The sequence below is a fragment of the Meleagris gallopavo genome, chromosome 9 (genome assembly GCF_905368555.1).
Source record: "Meleagris gallopavo chromosome 9, MGAL_WU_HG_1.1, whole genome shotgun sequence".
Taxonomy (NCBI): Eukaryota; Metazoa; Chordata; class Aves; order Galliformes; family Phasianidae; genus Meleagris; species Meleagris gallopavo.
In genome coordinates, this window is record NC_139412.1 from 16,660,483 (window position 1) to 16,680,283 (window position 19,801).

The following is a 19,801-nucleotide window of genomic DNA, read 5'->3' on the forward strand; positions in this document are numbered from 1 at the left end:
CTGTTCCAGTGCTGGAATTGCTGACTGGAAGTTGAAGCCTATGGCACGTATTTGTGGGGGATTTTTTTTTTTTTTTTTTTTTTTTCATCCTTAAACAGCCTCAGTGCTGCTAACTCTAGGCATTTAAGCTTCAGGTGTGAAAGGTACGAAATGGTTACAGTACTGACCTGGAAAACCCTGAAATTACAGTGTAACTGATAGCATGAGTTCTTTTTTTGTATGATTTCTGGCTTGGAGCCATTCAGGTTGCATATGTGGTGTGCTGCTCCCAGTAACTACAAGGGAAGGGCTCTTTTTGCTCTCTGAAATGAAAAGCTGAGATGTTCTGACGATGAGTTATAGGAGGTCTGACCAAAAAAAAGAGTGTATACTGTCCCTCACTGCCTGTTTCCTTGTGAATCTTTATGTGTACTGCTCTCCTTCCTCATACAGACAATAACATGATTTTTGTCCCAGAGTAGCCCTGTAAAATGGGAAGGTGTTGCAGGTACAGACAAATGAAGCAGAGATTTATTTTTACATGAACCTGGAACACAAATATCTTTCGTCCTGTTAGGCTCCTTGCTAATGGACTAAACTTGCCAGTTTGTCTCTTTATCATGTTGATAGACCTGTTAAATGAAACCCTGAGAGATCAGACAATTTAGTCTTGTGGCCAGTGGCAGCTTTTCACAGCAGTGATTTCTAGCTGGGTTGTACGTGCCAAATGTCCAGGCAGCTTGTGCTTATCAGCATCCATTTTACTTTTTGTTGACTTGAAGCATTAATAACCTGTCAGATTAGGTAATTAGGCTGTCTCTAGTAGCCTGGGGAAATTGTTTTTCCCTAACTGATGGTATGGGCTGTGTGGTTGTGCAGATAAGCACTTGGTCAAATGGTGGTTCAGGCAATTTTTAACTGGCCTTGCTGATGAATGCAGAATGAGTGCTGAAACATGAGGGGCAGATAGAAACGCAGTCGCCAGAGAAAAAATCTTGCCTCTTTCAGAGCTCTCTTCAAATAAGACCCTAACTATGGGTTTGATTCTGCAGATCTGCTGCATGTAGGAGTAGCCCTGATAATTTCAATGCTGTGGTGATTTTATAAAGCATTGCTCCTTTCTTCTGAGTTCAACTGATCCCAGGCATGGGATCCTCTGTAGGAGATGTTGTTTTACTTCTGTGAGTAAAGCTGGCTGCTATTGGTACCCACTGCCATTTGGAGAGTCTTTCTGTGTACTGACCTTCTCTCTTTGGCACTGATGGAATCTCTTGTGTCTAGAAGTTGCTTCAGCAGTTCACAGATATGGGAGAGGACTGCTTATTCCATCCAAGCAGGAATTGCACTTCTTGGGTGAGTGACATTTACCTGGTTTTAGGAGCCATTTATCTTCAATGTGAAAAGGCAAAGGCTTGTGGCAGCATCCATCAAACAGACGTGCCACTTCAGTTATGTGAAGACTTTCTGTCAGAATAGACAAGAAAATGAATTTTCCTGAAAAGCTGTTTGGGTTTCCCATGATTGAGGACTTACGTGCTCAGAGCTTGCTTGCTTTCACTGATAAGATGAGTGCAAGGGTTGCAGAGGCTTCCTTATCTCCCAGCATTGTAAAGGTGAAGGACTTCTTGCCCAGAATGGCACCTGAAGAGAGAACTTGACTATATCCCCTGTCAAAAACACACCTCTGATTTGGAATGATGTTTTGGAGAGCCAGCACACAAATAGCGATTCTGCAGGTGTGACTGTTGCTGCTGACAGATTCCCCCAAAGAACCATGAGATGGCAGCAGCCAGGTGAGCTCAGCTGCCCAGTGCTGTCAGCTCGCAGGGGCACAGAGCTGTTTGCTGTGCTCGGGTGCAGGGGAGCACAGCAAACAGCTGCTTGGGGCAGCTGGAGTGACCAAGTGGCCTCTGTAAGGTCGGTGTTATAGCAAATGTCCTGGCAGAGAAGGCTTGGCTCTGGCTCGAACCCACCTGCTTGTGCACATTTTGCACGCCAGGAAAATGGAGTGGGGCCACTGACAGATCTGTGAGTAAGTTGCCACTGCAGACACGTGCCTCTGTGCCCATGGAGTTACCTGTGTTTGCACTTCTGTGCAGATGGGATGAGAAAGATCCTGCTTTTGAATGTCAGTAAAGAAGTTTTGCTGAACCTTTGGCTGCTAAAAATAGAAGATGACTTTGAACTCTCTGCTTTTGATTTATTGTCTGAACATCTTTGGTTGTGGGCCTTGGAGGCAGCTGATCTCTGGACTGCAATCCACTGGTAGCCGCTCTTATCCATCAGTGAGGTGGTCTAAGCCACTGCTTGACTTATGGAAGTGGCTGGACTGAATCTGCTGAACTTTTCACTTAAAATAAGGCTGAAATCCCCTTTGCTGTGAAGTTCAGTGATTGGAATTGGAATCCAGCAGTTGTTGTGTTTTGTTTTAGGGCTGCAGTTGAATTTTCACTATTGCTTTTCATTAGTTACAGTCTTTGAGCTAACCCAACCCAAATTCAGCCCACTCTTTTGCCCCTTGTCATGACGAAGCACGTATGTTGTGTTGCCAGCACCTCCCTGTAGCTTTTCAAGTACAACAGCACTGCTGGAAAGCTCCTTTGTCCCCTGGGTCTGTCAACACAGTAGCAACGTTGCAGAGAATAAGTGGGATATCTTCCCCTTCAAATAGGAGCTCCATGTGGCCTTAGGGAGGGTTCTTTCTTCCCCTGGTTACCCTATTTTTCCTCTTTCTTGGACACCTTCCTTCCTGTCTTGGTGCTTGTCCTGCTTTGCCCCAGCTTACATTCCACTATGGTTCTTCTGGCCTGGAGATCTCTGGTGGGTTTGTCTGGGGCAGGACTCCCATTTTAGGGATGCCCAAAGAAGTTTACTGAAAATGTAACAGATCTCCTGTGTATTAGTAGCACTGCCTGCCTCTGAGACCAGCCCTGCCTCTGGGATGGAGCGCTGAATTTAGAGAATTCCATTGCATTTAATGAAAATGTTGAATATGACATAAGGATGCACATCAGTAAAGATCAGCTGAATTCAGTAAAGATCAGCTGAATTTAAAAGCCGGAATGCACCAGCTTGGTGCTGGGTGCACCTAACGTACACAGGTCAGGACTGGCTAGGAAACTCTTCTGGGGCCATGGCCAAAGCTCAGCAGCTTCAGTGGGCAAACAACCATCAGGCACAGGGTCACAATAAAGTTCTTAATTGCTTCACTTCACTTACCAAGCTTGGCAGCTTTTCTTTCCAGAGCAGGAATAGGGCTCGGAGGAATAGTGACAGGGAGAGACATGGAGGCACGGTGGGCTGAGGTCATGCTGGCTGGAGTTTGGCAGAGCTGGGCTGCTCTGTAAAGAGCACTCTGCACTCATCAGCAGCTGCTTCCTAATGCCACTGGAAGCTCTACATCATATCGGGGCTGTGATGGATAAGGAAAGCTTACAGTGGTTTCCTCTGCTGGCTAACCCTGCGTGGTGCCCGCAGACAGGCCAAGAAAGCCTGAAGAGGAAACACATAAAAATAACTGGTCTGGTAGAGCTCATGTGTGAATCTTATGTAGAACTTAACAGGGCCACATGAGTAGCTCTTACAAAGGTGAATCTCAGAGTGAAAGTGGTCCCATGGGGCATTCAGCCACTCAGCCAACCAGAAACATCTGGGTCCCAAAAGCATCTGGCTGGGTTGACACATTTCAGAAACCTCTGTGCATTGCATTTGTAGGACATCCACTTTCAGAAATCTCTGTGCATGTCAAGATGCTACATCTTATTTTCTAAGGGGATTGAGCAGGTGAGGCCTCAGTACCTGTTTAACTTGCTGCAGGAATCCAGCTGCCAAGGTCCCACAGGCCCAGTGAGTTGTGCTGGATACAAGACTGCTCTTGATCCTCTGTAGAGTTTGCATCACCTGTAACAGACTGAGCAATGATTCAGTTCCTGAGCCCTTTCTGTTCTGTACTGTAACTTAAACCACCACTGGTTCCAGCCTGTGAATGTTCTGCACTGGGAGCTGCACTGGCCGATTCATAACCTGTGTGGAACTGGCTGAAACAGCTGAAGATAAAAGCTTTCTTGCTGGAAATACCTGACCCCTTCAGCTGCTGCAGCTCAGCTTGAAGGTGCTTCTGCAGCAGAGCCCCAAATTCATATCAGAAAGAAACCTGAGGTTTTAACTCGCTGTCTACTCATTGGTGGTTAGAACAAAATCAAAATCTGTTTCATTCCTTGTTCATTCTGCTGAGCAACTGCTCCTTACCCCATAGTGATCAGCTTATCTAGAAGATTTCTGTAGCTGAACTTGCCAATAGAAGGTATGTCTCTTTTTCTGTAAGCAAATGAGAAGGGTGTTTCTGAAGAATGGCAGAAATGTTGCTGCCCCCCTGACAGTGTTAATATGAATTAGAGAACTGTTACCATTGCCTAGAACACTTAGAACCCTAGTGAAAGTCTGTCACCCTCTGTTTTAGTTATAGGCTAGTTTTCTTTCTGTTGTCACAAATTTTGAACCTAAGAAGTTCTGTCAGGAATCCTTGGCTATGGCAAAGTACAGCAGAATGCTGCAGGCGCTGGGCTCTGCTTCCAGCACAGCTTTTGTAGTGTTCTGATTTGTGAACACTTGCTCTGTTTACCAAAGTGAAATGGATTTGACAAAAAGAAGAGGTGGTAAGGACAAATAAGAAAAACAGATTACACTCTGATTGGGCCATCAGCACATGGCTCAGGGAAACCGACCTTATACTAACAGAAAGCAGCTCTGTGGGATGGGATATTGAACAACATGGTTCTTTGAGCGTGGCCACATTCCAATGCCTTTTTCATCGCCCTCTGTGGCTGGGCAAACCAGTGCTTGCCCAGTCTCCTATAGTGGACAGTTTAGTACACTGGCTGGTTATCTGTCATCTTGCTGTCCTATTGCTGTGGCTAGGAGCTGCCATTTCAAGTACGTTCCTGTTTCATCCTGGGTAATGAAATTGCTCATAAGCACACAAATTCTGTAGCCTGCAATGCTCAGGAAGCTGACAGTTGCCTATGATAAGTGATTTGACCAAAAATAACAACGAGATCTTCTCTCAGCCTTGCCACTGACAAAACAATCAAAACACATGTGGAAGGATGTGTTTAGAGGAGGCAATGGCATTCTCACAGTGATATAAATTAACCTTTAGTAGCTCTAAGGACCAAAGCAGGCAAAGTGGTAGGCAGATGTAAATTGCTCAGTCAAAATCTGATGTTTGTGATTGAGATGAATGGGAAGAGCTTGCCTCTAGATTTCTGTCAGTGCCAGTGCCTTGAGAGAACAAATAAAATGTCCTCCAAATACAGTGAGGGCCAGAGAGACTCTATGAGAAAAGAACTCATTCTCTACCTGCAGGTAACTGGCATGAGTTTATGGGGGATTGCACCCTGTGTGATTCTCTGCCTTGCTAATGTGGTCCCACACTGCATGGCTGACCCAGTGGTGGGAGAGACAGCTGGTTTATTTTCTGTCTCCTACACCCACAGGTCCAAATTCTCATAATTTCTTTATGACCCATGGACAATCAGGCAAAACAGAGCTCAGCTCTGATCCAGTAGCAATTCTACAGCACTGTTTTTAGATTAGAAATGGACGCTCTACTAGGAAGGAACATAAAAGTGGCTAGCATGTGGCCAGAAATGTTTCTGTGAGGAGAAATCGCAGAAAGAGGGTCAAGGTACCGTTGAATTATCACTATATCATAGTCTGGGAGTTGGGATTCTCTCCACTTATGAATGTAGCAAGGTTCTCCTGTAGTGATCATGGTTTGGGATATATGTAAAACCCACTAGAGCTATCATGGAATCACAGCATGGCTTGGGTTGGAAGGGACCTTCAAGCCCCCCCACCCCCACCCATGCCATGGGCTGGCTGCCCCCCAGCTCAGGCTGCCCAGGGCCCAGCCAGCCCAGCCTTGGGCACCTGCAGGAATGAGCATCCACAGCACAGAGCAGCAGTGCCAAGGCCTTAGCACCCTCTGAGTAAGGAATTTCCTCCCAACACCTAACCTAAATTTCCCCTCTCGTAGTTAATAAACACTATTTGGGATGTTATTTCCTGTGCCTAGTGTGCGTTGTCAGAAATTCCCCCCAGCTTACTGCTCAGCCAGGTCTCCTGGGGAGCTTCAGAGGCAGAGCTGCAAGAATTCTGCGGATCTTGAGATTAAGACTGAACCCAGAACCTGATGATGGGTCATTCCTGAGTGTTCAAGGCAAAGAAAATACAAAAGATGGTATATTTTTACTGTCTGAGTTTGGTCTTCCTGTGGCAATCCCCATGGAGGTGAGAGAGTGAGACCAGTCATGGCATTTCCTTTGGTTGTCTTGTCTGCAAGATGGAGCTGGAGAGGACCACCAGAACCTGAATTTTTGTCTGTGTGGTTTTAGGAAGTTGGTTTGCTGCAAAGCAACTGTTAGCATGGTCCTGATATCTTCTCCCTGCTAGTTTGCTGTTTCGGTAGGTGACTCATAGACCCTGTTTCATGTTGGGTTTTTACTGAGAGTTTATTCTTGTGGCAAAAAGCACCACATTAATGCACGCACTTACAAGCATCCTGCAGCATCCAATATCAAGTGTAAGAGTATAACAAAACATTGACCAGCTCTTCTCCCCAACGTGTGCCTTTCGATACTGCTGTCCTGAAATTATTGATTAGCCTGAGGTCCTGCTGATCTTGTGCTGCAAGTTGTTTCTGTGCACAAATATTTGTTCACAGTCTTTTCTCACTCTTTGGAAACAAAAGCCACCTCACTTGTCTGGACTTGGTTTTTACATCATTGGTTGCAGCCAGGAGCGTGCAAAATGTTGCTCATCTTATGGGGTACCTGGATGTGCTAGACAGCATAACAACCCAGCATCTATCTGGAGTAAGGATTGTATTTCTCATTTCCTGAAAACTTCCAAAGTCACAGAAATTATTCCTGCATTATGCCCCAGCTGTGTCTTTTACTGATAAAGCACCAGAAGCCCTTAGTTCAGGTACAGCTCTAAAGGAGTTAGGCTGTGACCAGCGAGGTCATAAGTGCTAAAAGAGCATTTGTGAAGTGTGAAGAGGAAAAATGTGTCCTTGTTTTGCATGTCCTCTTGCTTAATCAGTTACTTTTCTCATATAATTCTGCACACGCCTCTGTTTGTACCTTAGTTTAGCACTTTCCATGCCTTATCAGAGACTCACATGCATTTTGTTTTAGAAACATAATGGGAATAGACTTACGTCTTAGTTTAAAGAGAGATTTGTTTTCCAAGTCTTTATTAAGTTAAGCTCCAGTATTACTCTCTTCTCTGTTGATTACCTTCTTGAGAATGTTTAGAGTGAGCAGTTGCCATGATCTTCCAACTTGCTGACATTTTGAAAAGAGAGCATTCAAATAACCTCATTTTTAAAGCAAAAGGTCTTTTGCTGAAGTATATTTATTCAGAGTTTGTAATTTATTCATTATTTCCCCCTCGTTAAGTTTCTTCATCTATATGTAACTGTGCCTGCTTATGTTGTGTGTGGTAATTATACTGTGCAATGGGATTTTCTTCACTATAGGCAGAAAATGGGCAGCTGAGAAATGAATTGGTCAGAGTTGTGCAAGAGCAGACCATTTCTGGGTTATCCAAGAGCTTCACTGTAATTTTTCTTTTGCTTCAGGATTCCTTTGCTCATGCAGTCAAGCTGGTTTCGATCAGACTTTTCTGAAATTCTGCTTCTTAATGACTCTAAATAACATTGCACTTTGTAATCATGTTATCCATGTACCATGGTATCTAGAAGCTTTTCTATGCATCTGGAAAGTAAAACAGTATGACCTAGTGTATATGGAAGTCTAGTTTCACTGCTTTTTATTTCAAGCTTTGAATGTTAATGTAGTACTTAGAGTATGGAAAAGTAGGACAACTTAATTTTGCATCCTTCTTTTTGGTGGATCGATACATACATCCCTCTTTATTAGTCAAAATTCTTTTATTTAACCCATTTTTAGCACTAGTGGACTGGTTATCCTCTAATTTCATGTCCTTGTGTTTGCAGTGTCCTGCAGTGGGAATGCTGCTGTTGCCTTGGAACGAAGTGAGGCCCTAGGAGGTGGTCACTGATCTCCAGGCATCCATCATTACAACACATTGCACAGGGGTTGTGCTTGGCTGCCCATAGTCGCTAAGGGGAGCTATTTCGTAATGGAAGTGAGTTGCAAGAAGGGAAAAAAGAAGAGTTGATGCTGATGCTGAGAGAAAAACTTACTGTGATCTAGCTTTTTTATTTTCTGAAAAATTATCTTACGCTGAGGTCCATTTGGTACAATAAGTGAGCAGCCCCTTCAGCTTGGAGCAAGGCAGCATGGCAGGCAGAGCTCACCAATGCTACGCCTGACTGGTAGCCAAATCTTCTCATTGTTAATTTCAAATGATTTTGGAAAAGGCTCGTGACCTGTTTTCCTTGTGAATTAGCGACATAAGTTCCTGCCTGATTCTTTTCTTCACACCTTGTGAAGAAGAATAGAAGATATTTCTACCTGTGAAGAGAGTGTTGAGCTGCCACCAAGAAAAAAGGATTTTTATTTCAAATAATTTCTTAGTCACTGTGCAGCACTTAAAGGCTGTGGCAAAAGATAATCAGACCTAAAGACTGTCCCGTGCTTCATGATCAGACAGAACCCTTCCCCATTGCAGAGCACTTCTGCATGTTATTGTACGTTGTCTGTATTCTTCAACTGCAGTGTTTGTCCTGGCAGCAAAGTAGTGCTGGAGGGATATGTAGGTCCCAAGCCTTGCATCTCTGCTACTTCTCCTTGTCACACTGAGAGTTATATGACATGTCTTTTTCTGTCAGCTTCTTTTCTCTTTTGGGAGTGCTGAGGCAAATAATTAATTTAGCTTTCTTTAGAAAATGTCATTTTCCTATTTCAATAAATTAGCCTGACTGCTGTACCTCTCCAAGCCATTGAGGCTTCTTCACTTGTAGCATCTCATCTGTCCTTTGGACTGGAATTTCTTCTTATTATTTGTCTTTCATCTATCCCACCCCTTTGTTATTTTTCTTATTTTCTCATAGTTGCTACCCTCAGCCTTTTCAGTCACCAGTGCCTGATGTCTGGTGTTCATTTGCCTCTAAAGCTCCAAATGCTTTTGCATCAGTCTGTGTTGTACTTCTTTTACATCCAAGGAAAACCCACTTAGTGAATCATGTTCTTACCACTGAGTCCTTTCATGTACCTACAATCCACTTGTCTCTCTGCTCTGAGAGTATTGTGCAGTTCTTGTTTCTGTCTGGTTTGATTAGTTCTCAGTGACTTGGAAAACTCTTCATTTTCACCTCAGCAATACAAAGGCCTTGCATCTCCTGAGAGCATCATCTCACATTCACAATGGCCCACCAACCTCTTAGCAAAACTGCGGAGTCCAAGCCTTGATGTTGCTCAGAAGAAAAGACATGAAAACTCTGTACGTTTGATCCCGTCTTGCAGCTTTGTTCAGTGACTTGGAAGACAGTTTAGCAGGCAGTACCACTAAAATACAGCCCCTTCTATCAGAAGTGACACGGAGGAGGTGAGGGTGAAAAGAGGAAGGAGCTTGCAGAGGATGGGTAGGTAGCAGATAGGGAGACCTAATAGAAGCTTGTCTACAGACTTTAATATTAGCACTGATTTTGCTATCATTGAAGAAGTGGGAAGGTGGATAGGATTAGGAACTATTCTCAGGTGAGAGAATCACTGAGTGAGCTCATAAGACTTAGGTCCTCTGAATTTAAAGCACAAGGACTTTGGTGAATGCATGATTTTCATTTCCACTGAATCTGTTCTCTGTGTCTGTTGTATCAGATCCAATGACTTTAATAACATACTCAGTTTGGATTGGATTTTGATCCTGCTTGTCCTGTGGAGAGACTGGAGAGCAGCTGTAATTTTTTTCAGGTAGATGTGCAAAATGCATACTTTACCCTGCAGAGACTTTTGAGGAAGGCAAGATAGCAGCCTCACTCTTGAGCTAGCATTCACTTTGCCTGTTTATCTCCCCTCACCTTCTCTATAGACTGAGCCTGTCTGATCTGGAGTCACTCAAAGGCAGTAAGCATGAAATCCTATGAAAAATGTCAAGAACCACGTTTCAAAGCAGATTTGCATCTTGCTAAGCCTGTAAAAGTTCAAGGTGTGAGTAAAGGCTTGAGAAGATAGAGCGAAGGTAACTATATTCAGGGAGGTGATGGCAGGTGAGGGCTGTGTGGGAGGAATAGAATGAATTCATGTCTGAGGATCTGTATGGCGCTTCATGGCCTGATCTGGGGAGGGCCTAAGTTTAGAGAATGAAGTTAAGATCTGAGGAGAGGGGAAGCAGATAGAGAAGTGTAGCACACAGAGGGTGTGCTACCCTGAGGGACTTAGCCAAGTCGTAGGGAGTTACAGTGCAGTCAGCAGTTGACAGTTTAGAGAAAGCCAACCACAGACATCTGAAAGAACTGACTCCAGAGCAGCAACTCAGCGATGTCCCAGAAAGACAGAATATGTAAATCTGTGGTGAAAGAGATGTTATCTTCCAGCAGTGAAGGGCTATGCTGGTTTTAAAAGCTATACTTCTGACAGAAATCTGCTGCTTTGCCCAGACTCAGCAATAACGGGCAGATTGTGAGGGTGTGACCATACACACGTGTTGGGCAGCTGGGAGGCCCAGCATCAGCCTGCTTCTCCTGTTAGCCCAGAGTTCAATGAGCTCGCCCTGTCCCGCTTAGAATTTCAGGCTCTGTTCACCAAGGGGAACAGGAACTGTTCTGTTTGTAGGTGATGGAGATGTGGAAAGCTGTAAACAGTGCAGTGGGCTGGATCTACCCTGGCACAGCAACACGGTGCTTGGCTGTGAGATACACATAAAAAGTGGTAGGATTGCTCCTCTCTTGTATTGCTTCCACGGCCACAGCTGCAGTAGTTTTGGTTTTATATATTAGATTAAAAGGACCTGCTGTTTTCTGTCTCTCCCTCTCTAAGCTTTCCTGTCCCTGAAGTGCTGTGAACAGCTCAGATGAAAGTGCCTTTCCTCATGGCCTTGTTTTTCTGAGGAAAACTAGAATGTTTTACACTGTTAACTCAAGGAAAAATCCTAACAAAAACCACAAGATGTTGTAGCTTTAATGTGACCTCGTGGTCTGGCTACATCCTTAGCTCTGCCACAGTCTTTAATCTGACTGCCCTAGCTCATGGAGTACAGAATGCGTTAGCTGACTTGAGCAGTACCCATCTGTGGTGTAACAGTAGTCACGGATTTTGGCATGAGATTTGAAGAAGGCAGCTGTCTGTCAGAAGTCTCTGTTGCTTTTGTCAGTTTTCATCTATTGTCTCCCAAGGCCTTCTGGCTGCTGGGCTCGTAGCAGTTATAGTGCTTGTGCACTTGAGGGCAATGCAAGATCCATCTATCTGCTTCTTAAAGACACGCTCTTAGCCAAGGTGATTCTGAGCTCCTCGCAGTGATATTTGCCAACTGTTTTCTCACTTTAAGTATATAATAGCTGGAAATCAGACACAAAATTTGGTGGGAACATCTCTCTTATGCTCATTAAAACATGCAATTTTGGGGTAAAAAATAGTGAGAACAATGAAAATTCTGTGTAGACCTGGTCACAAGAAAGAGCCATACAGAAGATTGCTTCTCATCTGAAATCCATCAATCTGCTTTAGTCAGACTGAAATACCCACTACAGTAAACTTTCCCTTTGAGTTTCTGAGTGAACAAATAAGGATTTGTTTGTATGATGAAATATAGTGCTTGAATCCTACTGTGACCAGGCAGAAGAGCTAAATTCATTATCTTATTCTTGAGCTGTTCTTCACCAGCTAAATCCTCAGTGTCATATGCTCAGAATGTATATGAGTATCTCTGCTTTCAGCATGCCAAGAATTAGGCCAGTATCTGCTTGTTCTTCCACGTATAAGCACTTGGTACTGAATACACCACAGTACTTTGATCTACCCAGTGTAGTGGGATTTCCATATTGTTTTTTAGTACAGTCTTCAGAAGGATAATGTTTAGCTAGTACATCAAATGGATCTGATTGTTTCCCAAAGTCAAGAAGCTGAGGCTGAGCAAACAGAGCCTTCTTAGATGCTGTAGAGTCGCCCAAGAACAACTTAGCTCCAAGAGCAGAAACAAAAATACACAGTTGACATTGAAATGTGATATGAAGGGCCTGGAAAACAAAACAAAACAAAACCCCAGTGTGAAAATTCAGGCCATTTGCCTCTGATCCTGCAGGAGCAGTGTTTATGCTGAGGACTGTAGTTGATGCTATGTGTTGATGAGGCACTGTGTGGCAAGGAGAATTAGGAGCTGTGGGAAGATTGATGCACAGTCACCTTCGCTTCTGTCAGGCTGGCTTCTCTGAGTTACTACTGATGCTGTTAATATTGTCTCCAGCTCAGTTCTTTCTACTGCTGCATGGAGGTGAGGGTGCTTTGCCCTTCCTTTGGGTGAACTGAGGTTTCAAGGATGATTTTTGTTGCGATTTCAAATGCTCCAGTGAAGTACACACAAACAGAAATCCCAATTCTGGTCACTCCTTTTGGAATTACATACCTTGCTTTGGGTCTAATCTCAAATAGGAAGTCTTATTTGTGGACATGCTACATTCCGTGATTCTTTATCTTTCCTCACTGAATACAAGCAAGAAATGGAAGTGGACCAAATGACTTGCTACAGCATCTTATTCAGTTTGTTAATATAAATCTATTAAAAACAGCTAAACGAAAGCTTATGAGCCAGCTGTCTACTTTAATATGAATGTGGAGTTTGCCAGCTGTTTAGTACTTGTTTTATGTTCACCACAGCAGTTTGTTCACTTCTTGTACTGGAAAGGATTTGTGGTCAGCAGCAAGATAGAAGCAGTAGAGCCAGGGTGTGTAGGTGCAGGATGCAGTGCAAGTAATAACTTTTGTAGAAGCTGTAATCTATACTGATTATGGAGACAATTTTCCACTTACAGAACTTCTGAATTTTGGGGGTCTTTTTGCCTCGAGTCCCAGATTTCTGGCCATCTCTTTCGGGCTGTCTATCTCTTAAAGATTAAACCAAAGTAAGCATTTACTTTAGATAATTACTTATTTTTAATGATCAGTTTAAACCGTCAAAAGTGTGATGTAAACATTAAATGAAAACCTCAACAAGAGGTTATACAAGAATTGGTTCTTGTATATCTCTGGTTGCTTTTATATTAAATGGTTTACATGAATGCTGTTATCCATCTTGACAGTAGGTTGGCATGCGTATTAATGAGTTCCAGGTGTGAACTTCATGCTGTTTCTTTCCAAATAAGCAAATCTTTACATTCCCTTAGTGCTTTTTTACAAGTATTTCTGGTAATAATTATATGACATCATTTATCGCATCATTATATTCCTACATCACAGCCTCCTCATCTTTTCCTTTCCTTTCTTCTGAGTCTCTTTCTTGCTCAGCTATAGATGATTCAAACAGAGCTATAGCAGGTAGAGTTCAACACAGGCAGAAAGCAGATATACTGAGGAACCTACCAAACTAACAGTAAGAGAGTAGAATCAGTGCTCTCTAAGCCCAAAAGACAATCTTGATGTATTCCTAGCTTTCTCTGACTATCTAACTTCATAGTTGTTCTTTAACTAGCATGACTCCTTCTTTTCCCTCTGTCAGAAGATGGTACCAGCTCACATGGAGATGAAAACTGTTGCATTTAGGTTTGTGAGCTGCAGCATAGATAGCATTTATTTGTGACCTTTTATTTTAACGATAGGTAATATTGTCAGTGACGTGGTAGAGCAGGCTGGGCAGCTCATACAGCTAATCCTAGGAGTGCAAAATGCTACCAGGATGCAGAACAGCAGTTCACCTGTAGCTCTTGCAGCACTGACTCTGTCATTTGCTTGCACATAAGACCTTTGGAGGCTTCTGAAGCTTCATCTGCCTCAGCTGGAAAGCAAAATTGATGTGTGTTAAGTGAATTCTACAGAATTCTTCAGAATGGTTAGCAGAGCTCTGCCTTAGCATGCAGAAGGAACATGGGGTCAGTGTCTCTCAGCTCACTAACATCTTGCCTGAGAAAAGCTAGTTGAATGTGGAGGGACACAAGAAAAAGCAAAAAAGAAATCAAAATCAGAGCTGTCCGAAGCAAAGCTAGCTTCCAAGAAGCCTGGGAAGAAGGCCAGTGTTTCATAAACAGATCCGGTCCCTGCAAAAGCCCAAATCCAAATTCTTTTGGATTTTGGGTTCCAGTAGAACCACGTGTCTTTACTCTGCTTGTGGTACCTGATTGTTCACACACGCCTCAGTTCCTGCCACAAGAACACTGTTTATCTGTTAGATTTTTATCCTTCAAGATGCTGGACTTCATGTTCCTAATCTGATCAGCCGCTTTGGTCCTAGTTCTACAAGAGATATAGACATGTGCTGAAGGTAAATGTATTAAACTCATGCTGTATGAGAGCTTCCTGTCTTGTAAGGTTATTCCCATGCCTGCTAATGACTCATCATGGGCGTATCAGTCCCTGATTATGTAAAATATTTGGGTTACTCCACTAGAATAAATAGCTTAGTACATTTACATCCAACACAGAGGCTTATTTATAGGTTTTAAAGGATCAGTACAAGAAGTATGGAAATAAATAGATATTTAAAAAGAAGAAAAAAAGAAATTACATTTATTCAGTTCAATTTATTGCATATTGCCAAAGGACACTGAATATATTGCTAGTGTATATACTCAGGTTACAGAAATAAATTGATTTAATAGTGCTGTTAGATAGAAATGGATGTAAAACACAAAAGTACTTTAACAGTGAACCAAGATACAAGTATGAGTTTTTAAAAACATGTTTGTTTTTCCTTTTAATTAGAAATGATGAGCCCAGTGAGCACTTAACCCTATTGCCAGTATTAGTTACAGGTACTGATGGCTTCATTTATGGTATTATAAATCATTACATTAAACTTCCACTCCAGCAAATCTTTTCATGGGAGTCCCTTGGGGGTCTTGTATAAAGGGACAGGACCAGAATTTACAACTTTAGGGAGCTGCTTTTAAAATGTAAGCATCTGTTAATGCTTTCAGGGTCAGATAGCTGCTTCTAGAAGACAATTTTTACTATGGAATGAAGGGTTGTCTTCATAAATGTTTTAGTAGAGAAGAGCTGGTTGTGAATGTGGTCAGAGAAAGAGTAGAGAGCAGAAGGGCTTTGTGGAAATAGTTGATGAGGTTTTTTCAATGGTGGGGGGAAGTGCTTGTCTATTTTTGTCAATGTTTTGAAAAATGTCATCAGCTCTCAAGGACTGTCAGCAGGTTTGTGAAGCTGGCACATTGGAGGGTGATAGAAAGAGAGCATTTGGCCTGTTCTTCTCACCTAGAAACCCTGCTCCTCTCGCCAACCCCCCGACAGCTGAGATTTCACTTCTTCACAAGTCTGTGAGAAGAGAGGAACAGAACCAGAGCTGGAAGGGACCTGCTGAGGGCTGGCCCCAGGCATGGGCACAGTGAGTTGCTTAGGGCAGGAAACGAGTGGAGAAAGTGGCCATGCTGCCACTGTTGCACTGTTGCACAAAGCTCCTGGTAGAGTACTGGCTCTTTTGGCCCCTCTGTAGAGAGGAGACTCTGACTCTGTAGAGCCTGTGGTTTGCACAAGAGCATGACTGGCATTTTCAGGTAGCATGAGGATGCTGGTATCCCTTTTGAACAGAAGGCTTATTCAGGCACAGTTAGCAAAAACTGGAGCCTGCCAGACTTAATGCCCTGCAGAAGCAGAATAATTGGACAACTTATGTACCACAGACTTGGGAATAGAGTGGAATCACAGAATCAGTAAGGATGGAAGAGACCTCCAAGTTCATCTAGTAGTCCAGCTGTCCACTTATCGCTAATATTTCTGCACTAAACCATGTCTGTCAATACAAAAGCAAAGCTGTCAGTCAGTATTTGGACATGAAGTCACCCTCACGGGCAATTTGAGATTTCACAAAAGGCTACACATCAGTGCAATCTGTGCAGCATAGCGTGTGGATCAGTGGATCTAGAGGGACTGTGTGGAGCTGTGGCAGCTGAGCTGGGATCTTTCTGGGGTTGAAATCTACATACAGCTCTTTCTACTGGAAAATGAGAACATGTGATACCCTGTTCAAAAGTGTGTTTAGTATGGAAAAAATAAGTTAGTAATTCGCCTGGCTTCTTGATTTGAGTTGAACCTCTATGTCATGACTGGAATTTCCTCTGTGAGTTTGTTTTATTCAGAGAGGGCTGTGTGTAACCAGGGAGACCCTGTCAAAACCTGCAAGAACAGAATCCTTTCACTCTAGTCATTAAGCTAATGAGACCCGGTAGGATGGCTCAAAGACCCAAGGGACAGAGCAGGAAGGAAGCAAGAGGGCTGATGTAAGCTGTGGCCAAGGCAAAAGAGCATGATAAATTAAATGAAAGTACAGTTGTGTTGCCTTGGCTGCTGCAAGATTGCAGATTAACAGATCGGTGTATCCTGGCTGGGGAGGATGAGGAACAAGTAGGCTTCTGAGGTGTGGAAGTCAGCTGTATTAAATATAAAAGCAAGAACTTATCTCTTGGATTTGTAAAGCTTTTATAGCTGTGAGTGAGGCCTTGAAAGGAATTTCAATTTTTAGAAACACTTAAAAAAAAAAAAAGGACCAAAAAGAAAACAAAACAAAGACTCCACCAAACATTCTTATGTGAATGCAGTACTGGAGACAGTTTTTCACTGCTGGAGCAGGAAATTCTCAAAGGCACAGCTGCAAGACTGGTTGGGTCCATTATCCAGGAAGTGATTTTCTGCAGACCAGCTCTGGCAGAGGTAGAGATGTTGACGGGAGATTTGCAGGAAGGCAAACAGGATGCTAAGCACTGCCAGGCAGGGAATGTTCTCAGCTCTGTGGAGTTGAACTCTTACTGTGATGTCTGAGAGAATGAAGCATTCAAATCAGACTTGAGTTATCACCTTTGGGGTAAGTTACTGGATGGGATTGCTTATCTTATGAGTACAAAAAGAGCCCATTACTAACTTCCAGAGTGAAAACTTCTATTCAGCAGTCTTTTTTTTTTTTTTTTTTTCTGAGACATCTCCTGTGTCTCATGCTTGGCTCCTTACAAAGTGAGTGAAGTGCTCCTGAGACTAATAGTAGCTCATTCAGCAGACCTCAGACTCACTCTCAGGCTACTGTATGCTGTGTATGGTTCTCAAAACATCTGTTAAACAAGAACATGACATCTCTCTGTCTCCTTCCTTAAAAGCCCATTGTGTTCTTTGAGAGGCATGTCTCTGCTTTAAATCTCAATCCTTGAGATGTGTATAGCTGACATCAGGTTTTGAGAGACAGCAGAGACTGACTAGATCTTTTGCTTGAAGTTATTCCAGATTGAGGACGAGGAGAGGAAACAAGCAGCACATAGTGAATGCTGGGGAGATGGTACCCAGATGAAGTGATTCAGTAGTTGATGCAAGAACTGATTCAAAATGGAGTCCCTTGAGAACTCCTGACAAGTTGGTATTATCCCTTGTTTTTACTGTTACTCAAATTTTCTCACTGTGTAACAGCTTCAAGTTGTCTGTAATTTTTCAATCCTTTGAACTTCCAGTTGAAATTCTTCATCTTCATTTTGACTTATAAGTGTTTAACTTCTGGGGTGTTTTGTGTGTGTGTGTGTGTAGTCCTCTGGATATTGAGATAATCACATAATCGCTGTCACTCCACTGAAGTCATCAGAAATGAAGTTACCCATTAATTATGGAGTGAGGTGTACCTTTTCAATGCTTCATCAACCCTTGTGTTACTGACATTAAACCTTAGGGCTGTAATGATGTCTCATTCAGAATGCCTGGGGGAAGGATTCTGGTTATTTTTATAAATGCCCTTCATTTCTCCTGCTTTTTCTCTGTAAAAAAAAACAACAAACCAACCGAATGAGATCAAACCACCAAGCGGCCAGCCAACAAAATTCGCCATCATCTGCAGTTTTGAAGAAGTAGCTGAAAGTGTAGCTGGTATATGAGTTCCCATGAGAGTGTGACAGGGGCTGAGGCTGGTGTGGTAATTGCTGACCATGAGTAAGTCTAGAGGTGATTGCTTGAAGAAATGGTAACCAAGAGATTGTTGCTTACAGCTGTCCAAATTTGCTCTCCTTTGCATCTTGGTAATGAGCAATTAGGACTTGCAGAGCAGCTTTATTTGCTTGTCCTGGTTTGTTCAGTGCACTAGGGTTTGCCTTATCATCTGCCCTGTTATGAGGTCCTGAAGTTTTCAGGTAGCTACTATTAGACGTTCATTGCCTTGGAGGGTTTGGAAGAGTCTGTTAATTCACAGTGTGAGTACAGAGGAGCTGGATGAAGCATACTGAGGCAGTCTTGAGATCTAGGACAAGTAGACTGACTTGAGAGTATCAGCCCTCACTGAAGGGTATAGTAAACTTCCAGCTGTGGCCAAGATTGTTTTTGGTAGGAGATGCAAAATAGGAATATGGTTCTGATTCTGGAGCAAGATGTCTTCATTCTAAGGCAGCTCCACGTACGGTGATGACAGTGGGGCCATCGGTTGGTATTTGTTTGTAGACATTTTACTTCGAATTGTTAAATTTAGCTAAAGGGAACTTTTAAGCTGGGAAGTTCCAATTAGAAATAGAACCAGTCTTTTCAAACCTGAAGTTTGCTATGACTATGGTAAAATAGCTGGAGTAGTTCCTGTGTGCTATGCAAATGCTTGAACCTCTAAGCAAAGAAGATGCTGTACTCCATACCTCTAAAAGTGATGTAAACATTTCATAAGGGTAAGAACAACTACAATGAGATTGTCTGTCACCAACATATCATGCCCGTTTGTTGTTTAAAACGAATCTTGCAGGCTCAAGTGTTTACAGAGTGGACCAGTTTCAACAGCATTGAGTTGGTCCAGAAGGACCATGGTGTTAAAAATATGCCCCCGACACAAATTTGAAACCCTATTCTGAGGTGGGTAGAAAAAGGATTTTTCTTATCCCGATGGCTGTTTATTTTCCTGGCTGAATTAGCTGGTGTGATGCCTTACTGATTCTGTGGTAGCGTGCAGATGGTAGGTTCTGCTCTTTGCTCTTACTTGGAATAGTGCAAAGTGAAACACAAGTGTTTAGGGTTGAAATGAATAGTTCAAGCCAAAATGAACCATTGTTATTTTATGACATAAATATACAAACACAAAGATATATATATTTGAAAAATAAAATGAAATAGCTTCAGGTCGACTTGAAATATCTTTTCTCTCTTCAGCTGAACCACTGATCTGAAAGGATCAGTTATTCACACATCTCTATTGGTGAGGGATGTTTTCCTGTGTCAGGTTGTCAGGTTTGTAATGAAATTGTACCATACTGTAATAGCTTTTCTTTCACAATTTTCTTTTAGGGCTCTTCTTTACCAGCTGCCTTAGAAACCGGCCTTTTCAAATGTAAGGATCCTGTGTCACCGACTTCAGCTTAGGCTGTAATTTCACCACATAGTTTTTCAGTAACATTTGAATTTCAGAAAGTATCTTAAGGCAGCTGCCTTGCTTCCCCTTTAGGCACGTTAGATTTTTCTTCTGACTCAAATCAGAAAGGAATGGAGGAAATGTCAAAATTCCTTCTTCTCTTCTTTGTAGTAATTTTTTCATCAAGATGAGGAGATGCACATCTTTGTGCTTCAGATAGTCTTATCCTTAGGCAATGGTGAGTATGAAAACATGTTTCTGCCTTGAAAATCTTATCAACTTGCTTTCAGATTCTTTGCTTTTCTTATATCTGTCTGTTGACTGGGCGTGTACTGTAACAGCATTATTTATGTAAAGTACAGGAAAGAGCCGTATGTTATGAGTTCAA